The sequence below is a fragment of the Budorcas taxicolor genome, chromosome 16 (genome assembly GCF_023091745.1).
Source record: "Budorcas taxicolor isolate Tak-1 chromosome 16, Takin1.1, whole genome shotgun sequence".
NCBI classification, from domain to species: domain Eukaryota; kingdom Metazoa; phylum Chordata; class Mammalia; order Artiodactyla; family Bovidae; genus Budorcas; species Budorcas taxicolor.
In genome coordinates, this window is record NC_068925.1 from 12,915,705 (window position 1) to 12,925,751 (window position 10,047).

The 10,047-nt window shown below is 42.7% G+C and overlaps 1 pseudogene; it reads left to right on the forward strand.

Annotated features, from left to right (window-relative positions):
• Positions 1 to 1,577: 1,577 nt before the first annotated feature.
• Positions 1,578 to 2,256, forward strand: LOC128061756 (dnaJ homolog subfamily C member 30, mitochondrial-like; annotated as a pseudogene).
• Positions 2,257 to 10,047: the final 7,791 nt, after the last annotated feature.

Genomic DNA, 10,047 nt, shown 5'->3' on the forward strand with positions numbered 1-10,047 from the left:
TTTTTATGAAAGATAAAATTGAATCAAGGAATTTGCCTGAGGTAACGAGGGAAGGGAAGGGCACCCGGCATAGGTTTGTTGCTGTTGTTCAGTCACTAAGTCATATCTGACTCTTCGACCTCATAAACTGCAGCAGACCAGGCTTCCCTGTCCTTCACTATCTCTTGGAGTTTACTCAAATTCATGTCCATTGAGTCCATGCTGCAATCCAACCATCTCATCCTCTGCCGCACCCTTCTCCTCCTGCCCTCAATCTTTCCCAGGATCAGGGTCTTTTCTAATGAGTTGGCTCTTTGCATCAGGTGGCCAAAGTATTGGAGCTTCAGCTTCAGAATCAGTCCTTCCAATGAATATTCAGGGTTGATTTGAAATATAAAGTCTCCTCTTTGGTATCTGTCACATTAAACTTGGTGTTGAGGAGTTCCTTCTCATTGCCAGTGTGCAGACAAGATTATTGTCTAAAAGCTTTTTCATTGTTTATCCTAGCTTTCCTCAGATTCTAAGTGTGAAGAACCCAGAGGCAGCCAGAATGAGTGAAAGATGCAACGGCATAGACCTCCAGAAAGATCTAATCTAAATCCAGTGTTTTAAGATGAAATTAGATGATGGGATGAGATGGGAAAATAAGAAGTTACCATTACTCATTGGAGAGAAAGGACTATTCTATGGCTGCTCTCAGTAAATCTCTAGGAAAAATATTTCCTGGGCACTTTCACTGTGTTTCTTTGAGAAGGAAAAGGCTACCCACTCCAGTATTCTGGCCTAGAGAATTCCATGGACTATAGAGTACATGGGGTCACAAAGAGTCAGACATAACTGAGCAACTTTCACTTCACTTCACTTCATTGTGCTAATTACTGTACTAGTTCCCAAGAAATAAATAATTTAAAATGTATACTTCCTCAAGAAGCCGAGGAGCTATTGTAAAAGCAAATAAAGTACATCTCATATTTCACTATAGTTTATAAATATAACTGCCAAGATCTTCACTGGGGCTCCAAAAGCTCAAGAAGCAACCTCTCAATGAGCTGGGGGATTCAAGGTCAATGTGCAGGTCATATATTTTTCCCCACCACAACTTAACAGAAAAAGCTACTCCTCCACCCCCAATCCCTTCCAAATTCACAGCAGTCTAAGGAGATACTTTTTTCAATCTCTATCAATGTAGTTGATAATTACAATGTATACAATGGGATTGAAATAGAACATTTGATAAAAGAAAACAGTATCAGACCATATAACTCCCTTGCCCCCTTCCAGATATTCTTACCTTAAAGTGTAAAATGTGATTCATCTATCCTTGTTGTTGTCGATGAGTCGCTAAGTCGTGTCCCACTCTCCATCCTGATGAACTACACCACACCAGGCTTCCCTGTCCTTCTCCATCTCCTGGAGCTTGCTCAAATGCAAGTCCATTGAGTCGATAATGCCATCCAAACATCTCATCCTCTGTCACCACCTTCTTTTCCTGCCTTCAATCTTCACCAGCATCAAGGTCTTGTCTGATGAGTCGGCCCTTCGCATCAGGTGGCCCAAGTATGGGAGATTCCCTTTAGAATTGACTGGTTTGATTCAAGATGACAGTCTGGCACGGTCTGAGGTGGTCACGACTGTTACTGTGGAAGCTGCGGCAGGCTGGTGGGGGCCCGGTTCCACAAAACCCAAGATCGTGCCTGGGCCTAGAAGCGAGGGCTTACACCCAGAGCGATGGCCTGCACTTGCTCATGGCGCTCTGTGATCTGCTCGGCATTTTCTCTACGACCAACCTGGACCAAATCAAGGCGGCCTAACCACTAGCAGAGCTTCCTTTCCCACCCGGACAACTCGAGAAGCACTGAGTCTGCCGAGCACTTCCGTGCATCTCCCAGGCTCACAGGGTGCCAGGCAATACCACCTTGCATCAGAAGTATGCCCGCGGCCTGCCAAGTGATGAAGACCTACACGGCCTGGGCGTCCAGCCTTCCAAGACTCCAGCCGCTGACCCCGAGGCGTGCCCCGCACAGGTCCACCGAGCTCTGCAGCCCGTGGCCGCAGTCAGGCTGTGCTGGAAGCCAACCACACCACGTTCGACTTGGACGCCTTCTTGCGGGTGCGCTGCTGTGAACAGCTGGAATGCAAATGGCGGCTGAGGGCCCGCCGGGAGGTCTTCTGCAAGATGCTGGGAGACCAGGCCAAGAAGGGCTTATCCTGGGATGAGACGTGGCTTTCGTCCTCGTTCTGCGCCTAGTCTTCCTCATCATGAGCTCTTGTTTTTAATCGGTGAGTGGAGGGCAAGGGAGCAGCCCCCAGCCAACAACCCTCCCCCCAAGAAAATGGCCTTGCCTGTCATCTTGAACCCCTTACCTCCCATTGTCTACCTCTTTTGGGGGTTCCAAAGAAACTGCACTCTTCCCCTCCTCTTCCCCACCTGGCCAGCTTAGCCATTGACCTGCACATCCCTGCCCCCACCCCTGTCCAGAAAAGGCTTTTCGATGCTCAAGAAAACAGGCCCCTAAATGAAGAGTCCTGAAAGCCTGAGCGTGAGGGGTTTCCTGGATGCCCTGGGGTGCCCTCTTCCGAATTTTATCAACTTCTGGAATACTTGCTCTGGCTTTTCTTGTAAAGCTCTGAGCAAGATTCATCTGCTCCTGCCCCATGTGTGTAGCATGGAGCTCCCATGTAACCCTGAAACATGTAATGGGACCAATTGTGGCTGCCAAAAGAAAAAAATATGGGATCGTTCGAAACTTGTCTTTCTGTGAGTTTCCCAAGCCACAGGTGAGACCAAGGTAGGGTAAGGATGTGATCCATGGGAACTTGGCTATTCTTGGGTGGTTAGATCCCACTTCTCCTTCTGTTGGTGGCCTGTGTGAGTGGGAAAGAAAGTAAGGTTATGAACCTTCCTGTTCCCATGCTTGTCGAATGTATGACCTGGGAAATTTTCCTCTGTGGGCCTGATGGCAGATCAAATCGTTTGCTCTTTTGAGGTCTGTCATATTTGATTATCTGTTTTCTGGTAGGTTCAGTGATTAAATTACTGATGTCAGTTCAGTTCAGTTCAGTCGCTCAGTTGTCTCCCACTCTTTGCGACCCCATGAATTGCAGCATGCCAGGCCTCCTTGTCCATCACCAACTCCCGGAGTTCACTCAGACTCACGTCCATTGAGTCAGTGATGCCATCCAGCCATCTCATCCTCTGTCGTCCCCTTCTCCTCCTGCCCCCAATCTTTCCCAGCATCAGGGTCTTTTCCAATGAGTCAACTCTTCGCATGAGGTGGCCAAAGTACTGGAGTTTCAGCTTTAGCATCATTCCTTCCAAAGAAATCCCAGGGCTAATCTCCTTCAGAATGGATTGGCTGGATCTCCTTGCAGTCCAAGGGACTCTCAAGAGTCTTCTCCAACACCACACTTCAAAAGCATCAATTTTTTGGTGCTCAGCCTTCTTCACAGTCCAACTCCCCAGGTTTATCCTTGGAACAGTGTACCTGGCACCTGGTCATCCCTTGACCAGCCAGCCTCTTTGCTAACTGTGCAGCTCCTCCCTTCCCAGAAATAGAGTAACAAATGGGGAGTTAAGTCACCTGAGAAAGGCCCACACTCCCATTCGGCTGGCAGTGCCTTCCACAGGCCCTACAAGCCAAGTCCTTGAAACAAGGCTATTTCAGGCTGTAGGAACTGGGGGAATTTGAGTAGACAGGACTGTTGAGGGACAGGAGGGTCGTGGTAGAAATGCAATTCTTTATTCAGAGATCACTGAGGCTTTTTTTTTGGCTACACAGTTTGGCATGGGAGATCTTAGTTCCCCAACCAGGGATCGAACCTATGCCCTTGCAGTGGAAGTGCAGAGTCTCGACCACTGGATCCCCAGTGAAGTCCCCCCACACACACTTTTTTTTTTTCCCTTTATTCCTAACTGGTGCTAAGCAGTGGGTGATCACTTGCTAGAGCTGTTGTAATCCAACTTTCTTACCCCTGGATCACTGCACATGGGGTATTAGCTGTGAGATGGTAGGAACTCAAGTGTGTATGCACTGTTAAGCATAGAGCCATGGGATAGGAAAACCTTTGCAGGAGACATACTACAAGAGTAAGGACTTATGTCTAGGTTGTAAACAAAGCCAGAGGTGCTTTGCTATTTACTGCAGTCAGTCTTTTATGTGCAATTCCTGTATAAATTTGGAGAAACCCATAGCTGGTTCAACTTGCTCTCTTGGAGTTTTCTAAGTTCTTCAACATGGCTTTGTAGTGACCATTTGATTCAGTGGTAAGGATTAAGGTCACTGTGGTTCAGACATGTTGGGCTCAGTGAGCCTTGGTTTGGGGGCGGGGCATATGTACATGTTTAATAGAACATTTAATGTTATTAAATTCTGAAAGAGATGGGAATACCAGACCACCTGACCTGCCTCTTGAGAAACCTGTATGCAGGTCACGAAGCAAGTTAGAACTGGACATGGAACAACAGACTGGTTCCAAATAGGAAAAGGAGTACGTCAAGGCTGTATATTGTCACCCTGCTTATTTAACTTCTATGCAGAGTACATCATGAGAAATGCTGGGCTGGAGGAAGCACAAGCTGGAATCAAGATTGCTGGGAGAAATATCAATAACCTCAGATATGCAGATAACATCGCCATTATGGCAGAAAATGAAGAAGAACTAAAGAGCCTCTTGATAAAAGTGAAAGAGGAGAGTGAAAAAGTTGGCTTAAAGCTCAACATTCAGAAAACTAAGATCATGGCATCCAGTCCCATCCCTTCATGGCAAATAGATGGGGAAACAGTGGGTGACTTTATTTTTCTGGGCTCCAAAATCACTGCAGATGGTGATTGCAGCCATGAAATCAAAAGACGCTTTCTCCTTGGAAGGAAAGTTATGACCAACCTAGACAGCATATTGAAAATCAGAGACATTACTTTGCCAACAAAGGTCCATCTAGTCAAGGCTATGATTTTTCCAGTGGTTATGTATGGATGTGAGAGTTGGACTATAAAGAAAGCTGAGTGCTGAATAATTGATGCTTTTGAACTGTGGTGTTGGAGAAGACTCTTGAGAGTCCCTTGGACTGCAAGGAGATCCAATCAGTCCATCCTAAAGGAGATCAGTCCTGGGTGTTCATCGGAAGGACTGATGCTGAAGCTGAAACTCCAATACTTTGGCCACCTGATGTGAAGAGCTGACTCATTGGAAAAGACCCTGATGCTGGGAAAGATTGAGGGCAGGAGTTCTGTTCAGGGGACAACAGAGGATGAGATGGTTAGATGGCATCACCGACTCAACGGACATGAGTTTGGGTAAACTCTGGGAGACGGTGATGGACAGCGAGGCCTGCTGTGCTCTGGTTCATGGGGTTACAAAGAGTCAGACACGACTGAGTGACTGAACTGAACTGAAATTAGTAAAGTTAAATTGTATGTCATACAGAGGTCATGTGGGTTCAACCTAACCACAAATTATAAGTGCAGCATGCTACTAAGGCCATTAGTGGGCCAGAAAGACAAAGAGTGGTAGGGCTTTAATAAACTTGTTACACAGATATGCCCAGAAAAACAAAATCTTCATCCTAGTTATTAAGAGATTGCAGGTCCAGAAAGAAACTTGTCATAGAGACTGGGCTATCAAGCAAAGTTGGTTCAAGGACTGGTGATGAAATTTTCTAGCATCACAGTGGGCAAGTATATGTGATTCACTTGTGTGGGCCACTGTGTATGTTTACACTGTAGAAATTACTTATTCAATTTGCTTTTTACTTTGTATCTGCTCTGGAGAAGGCATTTTCATAGGTGTTCTAGTGAGATAAGTTCCCTCAAGGGGGAGACGGTGAAGGTAAGATATTGGCCCACATATAATGGTAAGATAAGGCAGAATATAATAGTTATAGTAAGAAAAGCACACCCCCTACAGTGGCATGGATTCCTTTCAGATCTACTTAGTGCAAAGGGACGTCTGTCTGCAGGGACTTACATATTTATCAGCATAAGCTTCACAGTCAAGGCTGTTGCTAAGTGTGTCCCCAGGATCAGGCTGCCTGGACAGCCCTGAAAGGGGACTTAAACTCCCAGCCTTTGCTTCCTCATGTCTCCTCCTCTGAGCTCCTCACAGGCTGGCATTCAACACAACCGTTGTTCTCAAACTGACCTCCCTGGAATTCACCAAGGAGTCACAATTCACCCTCCCTCTAGATTTTTACAATATGGATAAATCCCTCTTCTTGAAACTCTTGTTTTTAATACAGATTTTTTTTTTAATGTGGACCATTCTTAAAGTCTTCATAGAATTTGTTACAATATTGCTTCTATTTTACCTTTTGGATTTTTGACTGTGAGGTATGTGGGATCTTAACTGCCCCACCAGGGATTGAACCGTCACCCTCTGCATTGAAAGCAGAAGTTGTAATCACTGGACCACCAGGGAAGTCCCTCTTGTTGAAACTTATTTTTCTCAGATATTACAATACTATGCTGTTCATTTTTTTTCACGTCCCTCACGTACTCACTCCATGCTTTAATGGATGGAGCATTAACGGTTTTAATCTACTGAGCACTATGTACATGCCAGGGATCTTATCTTTATAAATATAATAATATTTACATATATATACCTATTTTATAAATATAAACTATAATATAAAATAAGCATAATTTTATTTATATTTTAATATACATTATGATTTGTTATTATATATTATTTAAAACTTACAACAATCCATTGAAATAGCTAATATTATCCTCACTTTCCTTATGAGGGAATTAATATTTAGAGAGATTCGATTCCTACCCATGGTCAGGCAAGTGTGTGCTACAGGTAGAGTTCAAACATGAGCTCTTTATGACTACATCAGGGTCTCAGGACCCATTTTCCTTTAAAAATTATTAACAAAACAAAATAAATAAATAAAAACTATTAACAAGCCCAGTGTGTTTTTGTTTCTGTTAGTTATAACAAAGATTTAAAAAGAAAACTTAAGACTATCTATTAACTCATTTAAATATAATAAACCCAGCATGCACTGACATATTGGATGAGAAGTAATCAATTCCTAAACAAAAAGTGTAGTCAGAAAAGTAGCATGGCTTCATGTTTTCACAAGGCTTCTTAGTGTTGGGTTTAACTGAAGGCAGCTGGATTCTCACACCTGTTTCTGCATATAGTCTGTTGCTGTACGATGATTTGGGGCTTCCCTGGTGGCTCAGCTGGTAAAGAATCCGCCTGCAAGATGGGAGACCTGGGTTTAATCCCTGGGTTTGGAAGATCCCCTGGAGAAGGGAATGGCTATCCACTTCAGTATTCTGGCCTGGGGAATTCCATAAACTGTATAGTCCATGGGGTCACAAAGAGTCAGATATGACTGATTTGGCTGAAGTGTATGAAAAAAAAAATCCAGCCTCACACAGATATGTAGTTAGGATAGGGGAGTGCAGTAAATCCCCTGCATAGGAACCTTCAAGCTGTGAACTTTGAAAGATGCAAATCAGTGTTCCATCATCGTAAGGCATGAGTGAAACTGCAGTTTGCCCTTCATCTTCTATTGCTGATGATCCTTCAACTCTACCATCTCCCATGCCTGAAAAGGAGGGAAACCTCCTCCACTCAGTAACTCTTCTTGTTTGTCCACTCGATGCCAGTCCCTTTATGCCAGTTGTGGTACTGTTGTTGTTGAATCACTGAGTGGTGTATGACTCTTTTGTAACCCCCACGGACTGAGCCCACCAGACTCCTCTGTACATGAGATTTCCCAGGAAAGAATACTGGAGTTGGTTACCATTTCCTTCTCCAGGGGATCTTCCTGATCCAGGGATAAAACGTGCGTCTCCTACATTGATAGGCAGATTCTTTACCACTGAGCCACCAGGGAAGCCCAATGTTGTACTGTACTCCTGTACTTTTCCAGGTAAGTAATATAAGATTAAAAATGCTTTCTTTTATTTTTGTGTGCTTTTTAAATGTATTATTTGTGTGAAAAGTATTATAAACCTATTACAGTATAGTACTACACAATCAGTTGTGTTAGTTGGGTACCTAGGCTAACTTTGTTGGCCTTAACGAAAAAATTGGACTTATGAGCACACTCTTGGAATGGAGCTTGTTCGTGTGTAGGGGACTTACTGTATTAAATTATCATTTTCAGGTAAATTTTGGCTTTTCTTCTTTAATAATACATAAGCATTCCAAAAGTGGAGGTTTCTTTAAGGTTAGTTGCAATGTAGAATCTGAAACCTCTTTACTGAACTTCTGCCTTTTACATTAAAATTCATTGGCCTATTTTGCATTTGAAACAAATCTTTTACCTGGGCAAGAAGCTGGACCAAGGTTTCATTCTCACCACTGCCTTTATAATATTATAATAAAAATAAGTGGATTATGAAACTTAGAATAGACATGAACTTACTTGAAAATGGCTAGCAAGTTTCTAAGGCAAACTGATGAGAGGTGATGATAAAACTACAGATTATTTAGGCAAATTTGTGATTTTTATGATTATTGGATCACACTGCGAAGTTGAAATTGTCTTGATAGCATTACAAGGCTGATATATACTATTTCTGAGATACCAATGTATTCATTTAGTGTTAAATATAAATAGCTTCTCATTTTTGGCCATTAACCACCTAGTTAACTTTATTGCCATTGATAGTTTCCCAGTGTTTCAGATCAAGACTACTGAGTTCTAACTTTATTTTGGCAACATCTTAAAAATGTGATTTTGCCCATCTCTGGCTGCTTTCCATCAAGTTATTTAACCTAGGTGATATTTTCCAGCCATAGTTTCTGTCTCTCACAAAATAAACTCCTCTAGACTCATTAACATCATAAAGGCACTCAAGAACTAATGTTCTGCTATAGTGGGCCAGATCATCTTGATTTTGTGAGTTTTTAATTTAAATTATATCTGTATATTTATATATCTATCTCATGACGGTTAATGTAGGTCAGGACTGAAGCCCACACATTAGTTGAGTCTCACTGCAAGATTTCATATTGGAACTTTTTTCTTTCTCCAATTGCCAAAGCAGTAAAGGATAGAAATAGTTTTCAATATAATCTTTTATGTGTTGATTAAAACATAATTATTGCTTAATGAGGTAAAATCATGCGACCATATCTACAACTTGGTTGGTTCTTATATCTTATTTTTACTCAGGATGCAGGGGTCTGTCATTTTTATATATTCTCAATGCTTGACAGTGACAAAAAAAATGACTAGTTTTTAACTAACTTGCAAAAGTGCATAAAATACAAGATATAGCAGGGAATCATACCCACTCCAGTCATCTTTCCTGGAGAATTCCATGAACAGACGAGCCTGGCAGGCTACAGTCCATGGGATCAGATATGATTGACTAATATATTTATATATGCTACTGCTAAGTCACTTCAGTCATGTCCAACTCTGTGCGACCCCGTAGACGGCAGCCCACCAGGCTCCCCCGTCCCTGGGGTTCTCCAGGCAAGAATACTGGAGTGGGTTGCCATTTCCTTCTCCAATGCAGGAAAGTGAAAAGTGAAAGTGAAGTCGCTCAGTTGTGTCCGACCCTCAGCGACCCCATGGACTGCAGCCTTCCAGGCTCCTCCATCCATGGGATTCTCCAGGCAAGAGTACTGGAGTGGGGTGCCATTGCCTTCTCCAATATTTATATATATATATACACACATATATATAGTTGTTTACCATTTAAAAAATTACAAGTGCTTTTATGTCCTCTCAAACATGTGTACACATCTGTGAATCAAGTTCCTCCCTTACCTGTGGGTCTAGGAGGAATACACAAAATTGGCTCTTTTCTTCAATTTTTAATAAAATTCTGAATATGTTTAGGAAATGTCTCATGCTGGCCTTTATGGAATTGTTTTATTATGTTAATAGCTGGAACATCACATTTTCAGACATTTGATAAACCTCTTAGGACTCTCAGAACTGAGTAGAGAGATTTGAACCAAGAATATACCTGAAAGAATATATCAAGAAAGAACCCAGTCGGTCCAGGCCTTCTTTTACATCTCTGCCCTTTGTAATGTTAACAAGAGCTGTTCCGCTGGTGGGTTGGATGAGTCCTTGCCTTCATGACT